Here is an 18,578-nt window from a genome sequence, read left to right as displayed (position 1 = left end):
CTCCTCCCTGTCACTCATGCTTCCTTGGTCAGAGGAGACTTCGTCGGCAGATTCTACTGGGAGCAAAACAGGCCTGCGACATGTGGATGTCTCCCCCACATCCACCTGCACATTCCCTGGGGCAGGAGCTGGGACAGAGCTAACCACAACAAGATTTAGAATAGAATGGAATGGAATAGAATAGAATATAATTCTTTATAAGAACATAAGAAGAGCCATGCTGAATTGGGCCAAAGCCCATCGAGTCTAGCATTCTGTGTCACAAAGTGGCCCACCAATTGTCCATGGGGATCTTGAGCAGAAAGAGAAGGCAAGACCCTCCCTTTCCCCTGACCCCCAACAAATGGTACTCAAGGGAATCCTGCCTGCCTCAACCAACATAGAGGCAGCACATGGACATTCGTTTCAATGCATAAGTTTACTAGTGCATAAGTGCACTACAGTGCCTTCCGACCCCTGTCCTATTGTCTCATATATCTTCTCTTCTATCCTTATCTCTTTCTTCTATTCTCTCATTGATTATTTTATCCTACACTCTCTCTTCTTTCTCTAAATCTATTTTCTCGAAGGTGTCCTCTATTACCTTAATTGTGTATTATTGTGTATTGGACAAAATAAATAAATAAAATAAAATAAATAAATAAATAAATAAATAACCACTGATACACTTGGCATCCGTGAATCTGTCTAATCCTGCCTTGAAGCTATCCCGACGGACAGCTGTCACGACCTCTTCTGGAAGTGAATTCCATAAACCAACGACCCTCTGGGTGAAGAAATGTTTCCCTTTATTTGTCCTCACTTTCCTTCCTATGAGCTTTAGGGAGTGCCCCCTTATCCTAGTATTGTGTGATAGAGAAAAAGAATTTTTCTCTATCCACCTTTTTCTATCCCATGCATGGTTTTATACACTGCCCAAATATGACTGGATACACAAGGAATTTATCTTTGGTGCATATGCTCTTAGTGTACATAAAAGAAAAAGATACATTTGTCAAGAATCATGAGGTACAACGCTTAATGATTGTCAGAGGGGTCAAATAAGCAACGAGGAAACAATATTAATAAAAATCTTAAGGATGCAAGCAACAAGTTACAGACATACAGACATAAGTGGGAGGAAATGGGTGACGAGAGAAAACTAGTAGTAATAATAGCGCAGACTTGGTAAATAGTTTGACAATGTTAAAAAACTCGGATGCCATCGCTGTTCGTTGTAACAGGCGTCAAGGTGGTTCATGCTCATGCATGCTGTCATTTGCCAGATTAACAACAATGAGTTTCAACCACGAATTTCAAACTAGGTTTGCTGAGTTTACTAAACTACAAATAACACGGTTTGTTGTAAGACTGATAACTTTTCTAGTTGAACAGCGTTTGAAGTTGATGGTTTCCCCCCTAATGTTCTTTGAAATTTTTATCTTTTGTCTGCATTTGTACAGTACTTTAACTACGTTATTAATAAATTCACTGTAATGTAGTGTAAGACCTATATACTTCACCAGTCAAAAAGAGGGCAGTGAAAATATTTACTGATCTCTCACATCCTGGACATAAACTGTGTCAACTCCTACTCTCAAAATGTTGCTATAGAGCAGTGTTTCCCAATCTTGGCAACTTGAAGATATTTGGACTTCAACTCCCAGAATTCCCTAGCCAGCGGATGCTGGCTGGGGAATTCTGGGAGTTGAAGTCCAAATATCTTCAAGTTACCAAGGTTGGGAAACACTGCTATAGAGCAGTGTTTCCCAACCTTTTTTGAGCCGCGGCACATTATTCACATTTACAAAATCCTGGGGAACATTGAGCGGGTGTGTGTGTGTGTGTGTGTGTGTGTAAAAAAAAGTTTGGACAAAAAATATCTCTCTTCCTCCCTTTCGCTCTATTTCTCTCTCTCCCTCTTTCTCTCTCTCCCTTCCCTCCTCTTTCTTTCCCCTCTCTCTCCATCTCTTTGTTTCTCCCTTCCTCCCTCTCTTTTTTGCCCTCCTTCTCTCTCCCTCCTTCCCTCTCTCTGTCTTTCCCTCACCCTCCTTCCCCCCTCTTTCTCTCTCTCTCTTGCTTTCTCTCTCTTGCTGTCTTTCTCTCTTTCTCTCTTCCCCCTCTCTCTCCCTCTCTCTTTCTCTCTATTGCTATCTCTCTTTCTCTCTCTCTCTTTTGCTTTCTCTCTTTCTCTCCCCCCTCTCTCTCCCTCTCTCTTGCTATCTCTTTCTCTCTCTCTTTTGCTTTCTCTCTTTCTCTACCCCCCCTCTCTCCTTCTTTCTCTCCCCCCTCTCTCCCTCTCTCTTTCTCTCTCTCCCTCTCTTGCTATTTCTTTCTCTCCCTCTCTCTTTCTCTCTCCCCCCTCTCTCCCTCTCTCCTTCTCTCTCTCCCTCTCTTGCTATCTCTTTCTCTCCCCCCTCTCTCCCTCTCTCCTTCTCTCTCTCCCTCTCTTGCTATCTCTTTCTCTCTCTTTCTATCCCCCCTCTCTTCCTCTCTCTTTCTCTCTCTACCTCTCTTGCTATCTCTTTCTCTCTCTTTCTCCCCCCCTCTCTCCCTCTCTTTCTCTCTCTCCCTCTCTTGCTATATCTTTCTCTCTCTTTCTCTCCCCCCTCTCTTCCTCTCTCTTTCTCTCTCTCCCTCTCTTGCTTTCTCTCCCCCCTCTCCCCCTCTCTCTTTCTCCCAGTAACCGTGGGGCGACGGCAGGGTGATCAGCTTGAGGCGGAGCTCCAGAACGGAGGCACAGACGGCGGTGGCTAGACGCCGTACATTTCTGGCGTTGCGCTGGGCATGGACGTGGGGCTTGAGCCTCCGTCCTGGTCCAGCCAGCAGGCAAGTGCCAGCCACGCAATTCCAGCATTTCCAGCCGCCGCCGTCGGTGCCTCTGTTCCTCTGTTCCGGAGCTCCGCCTCACAGCTGATCTCCCTGACGTCGCCCCGCGGCTACTGGGAGAAAGAGAGAGGGAGAGAGGTGGGAGAGAAAGAGAAAGCAAGAGAGGGGGAGAGAGAGAGGGACCACCCTGCCACCGCCCCACGGCATGGCTCCTGCCCGCTGCCGCTGCCGCCGCCATCACCCTCCCGCTGCGCGCCGCCCTCCCGCTGCTGCTGCCCTCCCACCAAACCCAAAGCTCACCTGCTGACAGGGAAGCTCCAGCCGGGCGGGGCGCCGCAGCTGCTGGAAAACTTGGAAGGCGCAAAGAAGCAAGCTCAGCTTCCGGTCTCACAACTTTTTTCTCTTCGCAAAAAGTTGCGAGACCAGAAGCTGAGCTTATTTCTTCGCAGCACACCTGACCATGTCTCGCGGCACACCAGTGTGCCGCGGCACACCGGTTGGGAAACACTGCTATAGAGGACCGCACACCAAGACAACTAGATACAAGAACAAGGAACATTTTTTCCCAAATGCCATCATTCTGCCAAACAAATAATTCCCGCAACACTGTCAAACTATTTACTAAGTCTGTATTACTATTACTATTAGTTTTTCCTCATCATTCCTATCACCCATCTTCTTCCACGTATGACTGTATGACTGTAACCTGTTGCTTGTATCCTTAAGATTTTTATTAATATTGTTTCCTGGTTGCTTAATTGACCCCTATGACAGTCATTAAGTGTTGTACCTCATGATTCTTGATAAATGTATATTCTCTTTTATGTACACTGAGAGCTTATGCACCAAAGACCAATTCCTTGTGTTGTCTAATCACACTTGGCCAAAAAAGAATTCTATTCTATTCCAACCCAGAAATCAGTGTGGTTCCAGAGGCATCTAGCCCTCCAGTCATCTTACTTAAAACTTGCTACCAAGCCTCAAAGTTATAGAAATACCTTCCAAAGGCTGGACCAGATGTCAAGGGTTAGGTACTGTAGAAATGAGCTTGTAATTTCTTCATCAGAAAAATAACTGAAATTTCTGCCAATGACATGAGTTTTATACACTATGAGGGTGATATAATGAGTTTTAGACACTATATGGATGATAATAATGTATATCGAAACTTTCACATTCTTTTTATTTGTTATTATTTATTATTTATTGGATTTGTATGCCGCCCCTCTCCATGGACATTTGTACCATTTTATTTATTTATTTATTAGATTTGTATGCCGCCCCTCTCCGTAGACTCGGGGCGGCTCACAACACAATAAAACAGTTCATGACAAATCTAATAATTTACAATTTAAAATATTTTTAAAACCCCATTATTAAAAAGACATACATACAAACATACCATACATAAATTATATAGGCCCGGGGGAAATATCTCAGTTCCCCCATGCCTGACGACAAAGGTGGGTTTTGAGAAGTTTACGAAAGGCAAGGAGGGTAGGGGCAGTTCTAATCTCTGGGGGGAGCTGGTTCCAGATAGTCGGGGCCGCCACAGAGAAGGCTCTTCCCCTGGGGCCCGCCAACCGACATTGTTTAGTTGACGGGACCCGGAAAAGGCCCACTCTGTGGGACCTAATCGGTTGCTGGGATTTGTGCATTACTGTGGGATTCGTCCATTACTGTGTAGGCTGAGGTGGTGCATTACTTTCTGGGCGACTTAGCTGAAGATCTGTTTAACTGAACGCCTAGGGTTGCACTGGTAGTCTTTTAATCCATAGAATGAATAAACATAGTGAATTGCTCTGGAAGCTTTCATAGCATTGCATTCTTAAACACAAGATCCATGAGGAAAACATGTTGTTTAATCTTCTTGTGTTGCAAGCAATTACCAGGTGACAATGGTTTTTAAAAATATTTTAAAGTGTGACTGAATTTCAGATGTTAAAGCTGAAAGAGGTAAACGTTTGCTATCTAATCCATTGGTTATAGCATAAAATTAATGCAGCTGAGCCTTAAGCATCTCCTTATTTCCCTTCCCTGATTTCCCTCTCTGTTTTGGAGAGGGGCTCCCTCTCAGGATCTTCTTGCTTGAGATCTTCAAGGCTCTTCTTCATAATTAAAATTTTGTTCAAGTCTGTGGTGGTTTGAAGAATGGGAAATAGCAGCCGCAGGAAACCCTATCGAATATTCATACAAACAATGTGAATTGGAAGGAGAGCTAATCTTTAAACTAAGTAATTGCCTAAAAGTGCAGTGTTGATAATTGAAGAGCAATCGAAAACAAAATGGCTCACAATCGGGAAGGGAATAAGTAAGCTAAGGATACACATTGTCTCAGTTTGTATCAGAAAATACCACATAGGAACAGTGTTCCCTCTAATTTTTTTTTTTTGGGGGGGCGGAAAAGTATAGTGTCTGAGCGGCAGTCCCTTCGGGACTGGGCAGCACAGAAATATTAAACAAACAAACAAACAAACAAAAAACCCACCCTGTTTTGCCTCAGAGAATTTCAAAATAAAATACTGTACTGTGTGTCTATAACAGTGAGCTCATAATAGGGCAACTCTATCAATATCAAAATGCCACTTAAATAGTTGAGCTAGTTTCAAACTAGATTTTGATTTTCTTTCTCTCTTCCTTACTCCCATTCTTTTTCTTTCTCTTTTCCTTCCTCTCTTTTTTCTATCTGTTTCTCTCTCTTCCTCTCTTCCTCTCTCTCTCCTTCCCTCTCACTCTTTCCTTCTCGGCTTCTGGGCAGGTTTGGAAAACTCTGAGTTGATGATGATTTTTAAGTGAGCGATTGCTCACTGCTCAGCTTAGAGGGAACTATGCATAGGAATAAACAATTGAAAAAGATGAGAGATGAAATCAATATTGGAATTCAAAATACTAACAATTTGATATTTATAGATTACCCCATTTTGTGACCTGGAAGTAAAGGAAACTTATAAGAGGCATAATGAAAATGAAACATTTGAATTAATGCTAAATATTAAGAAACCAAAAGTTACAGTATGGCCACCATCAGGTTTAGCAAATTAACATTTGGCAGTAAGGAAAGATGGTGGATACTTTCGTATAGTTGGGTAAAGAAAAATACAAAAGTGAATTGTATTCCAGAGAAATAAAAATAAAATCCCTAGAAAATTGGCAGTAAGGGTCAAAGTAATGAATTCTAACATTTTTTTTCAATGCCAGCAAAGATCAGAATAGTTAAAGCTGCAGTTTTTCCAAATAAGACTTTTCCCTTTATTTCCAATTTGCTAAATTATCCAAATAATAGAATGTCAATAATTTGTGATTATATAATATAAATGTAAATGCATGGAAATAATATAATTTGTCAAGGCACAATTACATAATAAAAAGTGGGGAAAAGACCTTCCTGTCTTGCTAGAGTTAACTTTAAGCCTATTCTTTGCTTTCACACCACAAAATTCTCTTAAGACCAAAATATACCTGCAGGGATAGTTTCTTGATTTGTATTTCCTGATGTAGTATTTGTTCAACTTTTCCATTTCTGGCATTAATCCTCATTCAATGCCACAAAAATCTAAATTTTTGGTTAAATTTTCAAGATTACTAATTGCAGCAAAAGACTTTTCTTTGCTAGCTATCCCTTAACATTTCAAAGTCATGAATTTTTTAAAAATGCCCCTCTCAATAAGCCTAAGAACTTGCTTTAACACAGTGCTTCTCAATTATTTTCTGTTACGCCTGCTCAGGAAGAAGTAAACATTTTAGCGCACCCCCAACTCTCTGCTGGGATGGTCGTTTGCAATATTCGGCTTATCGGTGTGATTGGGGTGTAATATGTTTAAGTGACACCTTGATTTATTTGGCTTCATGCTGTCCGCTGCCAACATTTTTAGACAGAGTAAACATGCCGGTCTTTCCTTGTCTCCCACCGTAGTCACAATGAAGCCAAGCATTAATAATTAATAATAATAATAATAATAATAATAATAATAATAATAATAATAATTTATTAGATTTGTATGCCGCCCCTCTCCAAAGACTCGGGGCGGCTCACAACAATAATAAAAACAATATTATAGTAGAACAAATCTAATATTAAAAAACATATAAAACCCTATCATTATTTTAAAAAACCAAACAACACATTCATACCAAACATAAAACAAAATATAAAAAAGCCTGGGGGAAAGGTGTCTCAACTCCCCCATGCCTGGCGGTATAAGTGAGTCTTGAGTAGTTTACAAAAGACAGGGAGGGTGGGGGCAATTCTAATTTCCGGGGGAGTTGATTCCAGAGGGCCGGGGCCGCCACAGAGAAGGCTCTTCCCTGACATATGCTTTGTCGTATTTTCTCGTCTTAACTTTCTGGAGACTTACATTAGTCTCATTATTTCTGTCTCTCTTCTCTTTTCTTTTCATCTCTGTTGAATATTTTTCCATGGTTTCTCTTAAGGGTTTGTTATCCGCACTTCATATCTTCTGCTCTGTGCTGTGTGTTATTGTTCAGCGCAAAAAAACCTGCAGTGGGGTAGCGAAAATGGAGTTCCACCCCAGAGCACCCAATTTGCACTGAAAGATTTTGAAAGAAAATGCAGGGCATCCTGCATAAGCCACGCCCACAGTGTGGTAGTAAAAATTTTGGAAGCTTCTCACTGCTCCCTGTGGGGGGAAAAGCATGTTACCCCCTGACATCACTCCATGCCCCCCAGAGGGCCCACCCCACTATTTGAGTAGCACTGCTTTAACATCACACTCAGTGGGGATGGAATAAAGATAACCATGCACAAAGCCACATTAGCCTCCTGTTGAAGTTTAGTGTGTCATGTAACACAGCCCTAAGGAGTGTCAGAAGCTAGAAACTACAGGCTGGGTCATGAATTAAATCCACCTGAGAAACAGAACATTTTATGAGTAATTGACTATTTATAAATGCCATCTTCCACACTGAATACAAACATTTCAAGACAAGTTATAATGACAAGTTCTAGGTTTTTAATGGTCTTCTGTTTACCCTTGCCAAACTGATTGCTGGATTTCATGCAGCTGTTATAGAGACTGAAATTCCATTCCTGCCTAATCCCTTAATCGAAATATTTTATATCATAGCAAAATTAATTCAATCACTCCAATCTGTGATCTGTCTTTTCCTTATTCTCTCTTACACATATAAATAACAAAATTATCAGTGGTTCCCAACCTTTTTGTGGCCATGCCCCCACTAAGCATCTCTAAAATCCTGAGGGTTCCCCCACTCCATGACATATAGTTCTTATTATTCAAAAAGTAATACTCACGCAGAGGAAGCCTAAAAGGCCATTAACTAGGTTTAAATAAGGTTCCAATTGCCCCCATTAAAAATAAAATTGCCCCCTGTGGGGCGTGGGCCCCATGTTGGGAACCAGGGATTTATATATTAAATAAAAATCCAGTATAAAATGCTTAGGCTTTTACTAATGTAAAATGTACACTGTTGATGAGAATTTGTCCTTGATAAAATGTCAAGCCAAACAGTTGGATTTTGCTTTATAGCTCTATATATCTTCATTTTGCCCGGTTTCATTGGACTAGTTACACTGGTTCTACTGCTACAGCTTGTGTGAACATGTTTTACTTACTTACTTACTTACTTACTTACTTACTTACTTACTTACTTACTTACTTACTTACTTACTTACTTACTTACCTACTTACTTATTTATTTATTAGATTTGTATGCTGCCCCTCTCCATAGACTAAGAATGAAATGCCTTCTTTAATTATTATTACAGATAGAATAGAATATATGCATATGTATATATATGTAGATTGTTGTGAGTTCGGGTTTTTCCCCGTGTAATATTTTGAGTGTCTTTGAGTGACGTTTCGGCGAAATCCCATTCATCATCTTGAGGCTGAAGTTATTGGCTGATTTCTTATACAGTGTCAGCCCTTCAAGGCAGACCAGACAATGAAGCCATGATTATCAATTCTAATGGTATTTTTACTATAAATTATGCACAGTAACAGAACCTTATAAATCTGAATGTGCCCCTTACAGCTCAATTATCTAGGGCCTAAAATGGTCTGGGCATCTTCCACATCCTTACACATTATAGTTCAGACATCTTCCCCTGGGGCCCGCCAAACGACATTGTTTAGTCGACGGGACACGGAGAAGGCCAACTCTGTGGGACCTTATCGGCCGCTGGGATTCGTGCGGTAGAAGGCGGTTCCGGATGTATTCTGGCCCAATGCCATGTAGGGCTTTAAAGGTCATTACCAACACTTTGAATTGTGACCAGAAATCGATCGGCAGCCAGTGCAGGCCATGGAGTGTTGCAGAAACATGGGTGAATCTAGAGAGCCCGACGATGGCTCTCGTGGCTGCATTCTGCACGATAGAAAGTAAAACAAAATCGCTTTAAGCATGGCTTAATGTTAACCATGGATAAAGTGCCATGGTAAACTATGGGAAATAGATTATATATCCCTGACACATTTGATTCCCAATTCATCCCTGAGTATCATCAACATACAGTGAAAACAAATACAGAACCTAAGGGACAATACTGCAGATACAAGTTATCTTTGCATCTATTCCAGCCATCTGGTTCTTGTTCACAATCCAATGTAATAGTAATGAGACATTTTTCATTCCTAATGGGGTGAATGTTTCACCAAGCACATGCCTTAATTAGATTGCCTGTATCTGAAGGTAGGTCAACCAATACAGCAACACCATTCGTTGCCACTTACGCTTTTCAAAAAGATATTTTCAAGCCTTAAGTATTGGTTTTGTCTCTTCATCTGCTTTATTGCTAACTTCAATGGAAATATAATCAATCATTTTAGGGGCCCTAGATAACTGTACAAAACTAAAATAGCAATGAGTTTATTGCACTTGCAAATGCATGCCTTCTCTTCCTCCTTATTTATTTATTGTACCACTATTGATAATCAAATAAAATTGCTTCTGGCATGTTCTGCCAGCGTGTCCCAACCGCTCGTAATTACAGGGTAATTAGTCCAAACAGACACGCATCACACGATAGAATGAAAACAAAAGGTCTTTATCAACAGAAAAGCAGAAACAACTCCCTTTTTAAATGTCAAAGGGATTTTCCGATACACACAAGGCACAGGTTAAATGCAATCCAATTTCTCACCCAGTAACTGGGAAATTGAGTCCAATTCCAAAGTCCAGAAATTCCACACACAGTCTTGAAAAGGGAAACAGCAAACCACGATCTTGATGAAACTATGAATCAGATAAACTTCCACGAGGCTAGACCAGCACGCTGCTCTTTTTATCTGTAGCACTAATTACAGCAGCCCCACCCAACCACAGGTGGCCTCACTTATCTCCTGTAATAATCCTTCAGTTGTTCTCTCCTATGCATCACTCTACGCATGCGTGGGTCTGTCGTAAGTTCTTGTTCAGAATCCAGGGATGATAAGGATGATTGAAATCCTCCTGCGCTGTCTGCCAAACTCCCCTCTTCCCTGTCATTCACGCTTCCTTCATCAGAGGAGACTTTGTCGGCAGATTCTATCAGGAGTAAAACAGGCCTGTAGCATGTGGATGTTTCCCCCACATCCACCTACACATTCCTTGGGGCAGGAGCTGGGCCAGAGCTAACCACAACATGGCTTATGGAACATTAAACTCTTCAAGGTATTAATGCGCTTAGCCTACCAAAATATTGCACAATTGTAAGATTTGAAATATGTAAGAAATACAGTGGAGGTTTTTTTTTAATTGATATTGCTACCAAACAAATGGCACATAAATTAATGTCTTAACATGTTGAGATGTGAATTGCAAATATAAGTGATAGTAATATGGATAAAAGCAAACAAAGATTTGCAAGGCCAATGAAATAGCTATCACATTTGTTTTCTACTACTAATTTTGGTTTCTCAGCTACAATTCAAATGCAGGCTCAGTAATCTAGTCATAGAGCCAAATCTGTCTTCTCCTTGAAGCTGCATATAACTGGAACATCAAGTGAAGGAAGCCAAGGCTATTTCTACAGCCCCCAACTTTAACTTTCTAAGAGCAATGGCAGGATCCAAAATAGCTTCAAAGATGTCCCTACTCATTTAAATGGAATACAACCTCATTAGAACATTCTTCTGTCTTACCTGTGAAATAGAATAGAATAGAATTATTTATTGGCCAAGTGTGATTGAACACACAAGGAATTTTTTTTGGTGCATATGCTCTCAATGTACATAATATAGATTTGTTAAGAATCATGTGGTACAACACAATCTTAGGATACAAGCAACAAGTTACAGTCATACAGTCAGAAGTGGGAGGAAATGGGTGATAGGAACGATGAGAAAAAACTAGTAGTAATAGTAATGCAGACTTAGTATAGTTTGACAGTGGTGAGGGAATTATTTGTTTAGTAGAGTGATCTCATTTGGGGAAAAACTGTTCTTGTGTCTAGTTGTCTTGGTGTGCAATGCTCTGTAGTGATGTTTTGAGGGTAGGAGTTGAAACAGTTTATGTCCAGGATGCGAGGAGTCAGTAAATATTTTCACAACCCTCTTTTTGACTCGTGCAGTATACAGGTCCTCAATGGAAGCCAGATTGTCAGCAATCTATAAATCCAATTTATAGAAACATAGGCCTCAACATATCTATAGTTCTATAAAAACCTATTCACCTTATTTGGACTTTATTATCTGTATTCTGCTGATATATAAAAGGACTTTGAATTGAGGGATAAATCAAAGTTTGGTGCCACTTTCATTTATTTCATAAACCAAGTCATTTAGCCTATGATCTGCCATATTATAAACCTCTTAGTTTCAGCAATCTATTACATCATCTTTAGTTACATAAATGTACTTGAAACGCTCCCTATAATTGATGATCAGCCTCGCAGCCTTGTATGTTATTGTTATCGCCAAAAAGGCTTCTAGAGTTGTTAACTTGATCCTACGTAGTTTCTGCTCTGGCAATCTCACACTACTCACCAGAGCCTACAAAACTTTTGCCAGACCCATACTTGAATACAGTTCATCTGTCTGGAACCCATACCACATCTCGGACATCAACACCCTTGAAAATGTCCAAAGATACTTCACCAGAAGAGCCCTTCACTCCTCCTCTCGAAACAGAATGCCCTACGAAAGCAGACTATCAATCCTAGGTCTTGAAAGCTTAGAACTACGATGCCTAAAACACGATCTAAGTATTGCCCACAAGATCATATACTGCAACGTTCTACCTGTCAATGACTACTTCAGCTTCAATCGCAACAACACAAGAGCACGCAACAGATTCAAACTTAATATTAACCGCTCCAAACTTGACTGTAAAAAATATGACTTCAGCAACCGAGTTGTCGAAGCATGGAACTCATTACCTGACTCAGTAGTGTCAACCCCTAACCCCCAACATTTTTCCCTTAGACTATCCACAATTGACCTCTCCAGGTTCCTTAGAGGTCAGTAAGGGGCGTGCATAAGTGCACTAGTGTGCCTTCCGTCCCCTGTCCAATTGTCTCTCCTTATCTCATTTATCTTTTCTTCCTTTCAAATTTGTTCACCTATACTTTTATATCTTTTCTTCTATTCTTTTCTTTATTTATATTACTACATATCGATTCTCTTCAATGTATATTATGTATTGGACTAAATAAATAAAGTATGGAAATGACAGGGCATTCCTCCATGGTGAACTGATGGTAACATTTGATCAACCTAACCCAAACATTCAGAATGAAAAAGCAACAAAAGTGATGGAGCTGATTCCTGGCAACTTTTTAAATTAGATTTTAATATTCAGTAGAAACTGAAATTCTGATTTTTTTTGTTAGTGGTTCATTTGGTTTTCACTGTGTTCCAATATTAAGTTTTAATTACACTCCTTTGAGGAGAAGCAATCGCTAAGCTTCCATGAAGTTGTAACCATGCATCCATCCATCTTCTTTGGGGATTTCTACAGCATTTGTTTGGTGTGATTATGATTAATTCCTTTAGTTAAAAATCATTGGCAAAAGCATGAGAATCTGAATAAAGTAAACACATACATGCTTTAAATAAAAACCTACAATTTACTCTGACTAGCAATCTTTGTTATTCATCTGACATGTATAATGCAAATAAACACTTGCATAATTGGTCCCAGACCAGAGGTTGAGCAAAATAAAACAAGGTGACTCCTTCTATATCCTAAATAAAAGATTCAAAACTGGAAACAGATTATGGTAATAACAAATCAATTTGTAATGACACATACACACTTCTACCCGGAGGAAATAGACTATCACTGAGTCACAATATCTACAGTTATAAAAGTTGTTCAGGAAACATTGTTTACCCAAATAATCTTTTTAAATATTCATTCTGAGCTGACTCAAATATTTACATACAATCATTTGCTGGAAAAATGTCACCATCCAAATGCTGATATTTTTTTCTGTCCCAAAGGTGGCAATAAAGATTTGATTTGATATCATTAATGCCTTCAAGGCAAAAACAATGTTAATTGCCCACATGTTATTTTAGCAAACAGATCATACATTCAGTACACATTTTCAAAACTAAATTCAAGAGGAAAGCTCATTTTAAAGGAGAATTGTCCTCAGTCCAAAAGAAAAACATTTGAAATTACTGGTGTTCTCTGAACAGAGGGGCTACTAGCCTTAAAGGACCTAAGGAAGAGCTGCTACTAAGGAAATCATCAATAAAATGTGTTGTGATGATTCATAGAGTGGCAATGTATGAACCACAACAAATATTTAATATACCATTGTTAAAACAAACCTTGTCTTACCCATGAATCTGAAACTGCAGAGTGATTACTCCCATAGATTATAGTGTCATGGAAGTGTTAGATTATGGCGGACACTTTGGACTAAAACACCCATAGTCTATTACTGTGGTCTATATTGACTTGGGCTAATAGGAAAGTCAAATAATTTAGAAGATACCAGATTCCTCTCCTTATCTTAGAAGAATCCCCAATCTGAAAATTGCATTGTTTAACATAAGCAGAAATAGAAATAGCTGCTGCAGATATACAGGCCTTTTGCCAAACCTCCACTAGATGGCATCTAATGGACACAGAAACCTTAAGTCAGTGATGGCGAACCTATGGCATGGGTGCCACAGGTGGCACGCGGAGCCATATCTGCTGGCACGTGAGCCATTCCCCAAGCTCAGCTCCAACGTGCATGTGTGTGCCGGCCAGCTGATTTTTGGCTTTCAGAGAACCTCCGGTGTTCTGTCTGGGTGCCCCCAGACTTCAGCACCAACTGGAAAAAACAGCCAGACACGCTGGTAGAAACAAAAGCACTTTATAATTTGAAAATAAACACAGAGGAAAACCTGTTCTTCCCCACAGGCAGGCTATGAGCCTTCACAGCAGACCTCTTGCTGGCACACCCACCTTTTCCCCTCAAGGTTTCAGTATTCAAAGTCACAAGCCAGAATTCCAAGACGCCAAAGATCACAGCCAGGTCTCACAACTCCCAAAGATAATTCTCCACAAACCAGGAAGGGTGGGTCTGCCTTTTTAGCCTTTCTGGAGAGCACCACACCCAAACCCAGCTGTTGCCCATTCAGTGCTTGAAGTACCTGGCTAATTGTCCCCTTCGTTGGGTTGCCCTTCTCTGCCAGAAATCTATTATTCCTTGTGCCTGGTCATCTAAAGAATCCAGGCTGCTTGCTGGGGAGAGCTCCCCCTCGGGCTGAGATTCCTCCTCCTCGTCTCCCTCCTGTTCCTCATCCTCCCCCCCTGAGCAGAGAGCCGGCAGAGGGTCAGCCGTTCCCTGTTCCTCATCCTCCCCCTCTGAGCAGAGAGCCGGCAGAGGGTCAGCCGTTCCCTGAGGGGCCTCAGACGGAATCACAACATCCGGGAGGGATGGGGAAGGGCGTTTTACTCTCCCCCGGCTCCAGGGAAGGCTTTGGAGGCTGGGGAAGGCGAAACACGAGCCTACTGGACCCACCAGAAGTTGGGAAACAGGCTATTTCTGGCCTCCAGGGGGGCAGTGGAAGCTGATTTTGCCCTCCACAGATGTTGAATTATGGGTATGGGCACTCGTGCATGCGTGATAATGCATGCCCATATTCTTTCAGCACCCAAGGAAAAAAAGATTTGCCACCACTGCCATAAGTATTTGCTTACATTCTGTCTGTCTGTCTGTCTGTCTGTCTGTCTGTCTGTCTGTCTGTCTGTCTGTCTGTCTGTCTGTCTCTCTGTCTGTCTGAATAAAAAGAAATATTAGGACAGGGATGGTAGGCACATTGGTGTGCTTATGCACGCCCATCCAGCAGTCATTTAAACTATTGCAGCCCAGGTATCCTACTTGTATTATTGATTATCCATCCTGTTCTGCCGGGCTCTCTGTTAGGAGCCTCCCGAAAATTCAAGGGTACAAATTTCAGACACACACACGTTTGAAAATTCAAAACAATGTTCTTTATCACAACATTCAAAATAAACTAAGCACTCTTTTTGTATTGCAAAGAGCACTCGTCCCAAAACAACCGGGTAATCTGTACAATTTCCCTTAAGCAGTCATTAAGTATGTACTTAGCTAGCAGCTGTGAAGAAACTTCACACCCCTTCTTCCAATGAAGTGAGCCACACACACACACACACACATTGCTCTGCTGTGGTTTCAAAGGCGTGAAAAATCAACAAAGTCCAGAAAACAGCAACAGATGATTCCTGAAGAACTGCGATCAGATACTCTTTCACAACGGCCAAACCCACACGCTGCTATTTATAGCAGCAGCCCTAATTACTGGAGCCCCACCCAACCACAGGTGGCCTCATTTTCTCTTGTAATAATCCTTCAGTTGTTGTCTCCGTGGATATGTCATTAATTCTTGTTCAGAATCCAAGGATGATACAGATGATTGATCTCCTCCTGGGCTCTCTGCCAAACTCCCCTCTTTCCTGTCACTCATGCTTCCTTGGTCAGAGGAGGCTTCATCGGCAGATTCCATCGGGAGCAAAACAGGCCTGCGGCATGTGGATGTCTCCCCCATAGTCACTTGCACATTACCTGGGGCAGGAGCTGGGCCAGAGCTAACCACAACACCATCCATTGGCAGAAAACTATCAATATCAATCCCAGCAGATTACATACCAGTAGTCTGCATAGAGTTTTTACTTACTCTCAATTCCTCTCCTATCTCTAGTGTTTTTAAGTCACTCCTTTTAAGTCACTGAAATCGGTGAACTGTCAGGTCTGCTTCACTCAGAATTTAGGAAAGTAAAACTCTGAGTCCATTTTGAACTTCAAAAGTCACTTTTACTAAATCAGAAGTGAATGCAACAAAAAAAGAGAGCAAAGTTTGAGGAAAAACTGCAAGAGATACCTATTACAAAGTAACCCCAACACCCCCCCCTTGGGCAGTCCACCCAACCCAAAATATACATAAGCATCAGTTGGGTGCATCTTCACTGACGTGTCACACTTCTGGACTGCACAGCCGTTAACCTTGAGCTAGTGATAAGCAGGCCTGCTCTGCGCCACTGTGCCAACCTGCAACTTCCCCCTTCTTTTCCCTTTCTCATACAAAATGAAAACTCCCACGGGCTCCCCCAGCATGCTTCTGCCCCAAATCCCGAATGCCTCCCCCACCCCCATTTCTTTATGGCAGCTGATGTAGTGAAGATATCAAAAATAATGCAGAGAGGCTGACACCTCCCTTCCTCCCAAAGTACTGGAGGACAAAACTAGTACAGGATTTATTTATCTCGAGCAGTGTTTCCCAACCTTGGCAACTTGAAGAAATTTGGACTTCAACTCCCAGAATTCCCCAGCCAAGGTTGGGAAACACTGATCTAGAGGTCATATTCCAATAGTATTGGAATTCCAATAATTTTGGAAGTACTGTAGTGGTTTTTATATTATTTATTTATTTATTTATTTATTTATTATTATTATTATTATTATTATTATTATTATTATTATTATTATTATTTATTGGATTTGTATGCCGTCCTTCTCCGCAGACTCGGGGCGGCTAACAACAGTGGTAAAACAACATGAACAATCCAATTAATAAAAACAACTAAAAAACCCTTATTATAAAAAACCAAACATACACACAAACATACCATGCATAACTTGTAATAGCCTAGGGGGAAAGGATAACTTAACTCCCCCATGCCTGGCGACAAAGGTGGGTCTTAAGTAATTTGCGAAAGACAAGGAGGGTGGGGGCCGTTCTAATCTCTGGGGGGAGTTGGTTCCAGAGGGCCGGGGCCGCCACAGAGAAGGCTCGTCCCCTGGGGCCTGCCAAACGACATTGTTTGGTCGATGGGACCTGAAGAAGGCCAACTCTGTGGGGCCTTATCAGCCGCTGGGATTCGTGCGGTAGAAGGTGGTTCTGGATGTATTCTGGCCCAATGCCATGTAGGTCTTTAAAGGTCATTAACTGGTGTTACCACTTTGCGCACACTATCGCCGCTTCTGCGCATGCACAGAAGCGTCCTGGGTGAGTCGGCAGAATTTCCGCAACTGCCGCTATTGGTTTGTTGAGCTGGGCCGAACCAGGAGCACACAATGCATGTATTAGCCTGGCGCCAAGAGACACCTGTGACCAGAGGAGCCAGTAGCAATAGCATTGGCTGATTAGGGTGCACCAGCACTGAACAAATAGCTCTGAAAGCAAGAGTGGTAATTGCATCTATTGCTGCAGAAGAAGCTAAATCTGATCTTCAACAGTGGCTGCCAAAAGAGATCTGCAGGAGGAGGAGGAAGAAGAAGCTACCAGCTGCCATAGCAATGTAGCTGCAATGTACTGTAAGTGGCCATCTGGGCTGGGCCAAGACCTACCACTCTCTTTACATGGGAATGATGATCAAACAAAAGTTCCTGGACAGTTAAGGGCTGTCAATGTGACAAGCCAGAACATTCTCTTCTCCAGCAGGGAAGAATTCTACAAAAAGGGAAGGGAAGGGGAGTGGAGGATAAATAGAAACAGAAAGAGAAGGAAAGGAACAACAACAACAACAACAGGTTATTGTAAATGGGGGCACCATGGGGGTACTGCAATGGCTGTAACTTTGGGCTTTGCTCATGTCCTTTCATTCAACACCATAGTAGCTTCAAATGTTCACTGAAAGAATGGTTGTAAGTTGAGGGATATATGTACAGTGGTACCTCTACTTACGAACATAATTCGTTCCGTGACCAGGTTCTTAAGTAGAAAAGTTGATAAGAAGAAGCATTTTTTCCCATAGGGACCAATATAAAAGCAAATAATGCGTGCGATTGGGAAACTACAGGGAGGGTGGAGGCCCTGTTTCCTCCCAGGAGATTCCTTCAGAGGCCCCATGGAGGATTCTCCCTGCCTTCTATGGTTACAGTTTCGGAGGCTCGGGTTTGTAAGTGGAAAATGGTTCTTGAGAAGAGGCAAAAAAATCTTGAACATCCAGTTCTTATCTAGAAAAGTTTGCAAGTAGAGGTATTTGTAGGTAGAGGTACCACTGTAATCTGTTCTTCAGCTGTGAGCTCAAGCCACACAGCATAGCCAAGTCAATTAGAGACCCTCCCTCCTTGAAATTCACTTCAAAACAGGGTTGGGTTGTGACTTATCTCATTGTTGGTTTGCTTCTTCATGCGCCACATGGACCCATGCGCACATGTGCAGTGCTAAAAACCCAACTTCTGCGCATGCACAGAAATAAAAATGTAGCTTCTGCACAGAAGTGAAAAACAAGATGGTTCGGGAGCATGTCCAGCTGGCCATCTCTGCCATTTTGGGGATTGGAGGGGGGGATTTCTGCTACCAGTTCTGTTGAACAGTCCGAATTGGCAGGAACCCACCTCTGCT

The sequence above is a fragment of the Erythrolamprus reginae genome, chromosome 4 (assembly GCF_031021105.1).
Source record: "Erythrolamprus reginae isolate rEryReg1 chromosome 4, rEryReg1.hap1, whole genome shotgun sequence".
Taxonomy (NCBI): domain Eukaryota; kingdom Metazoa; phylum Chordata; class Lepidosauria; order Squamata; family Dipsadidae; genus Erythrolamprus; species Erythrolamprus reginae.
The sequence above is the reverse complement of the archived record's forward strand: the minus strand, read 5'-3'. Positions refer to the sequence as shown.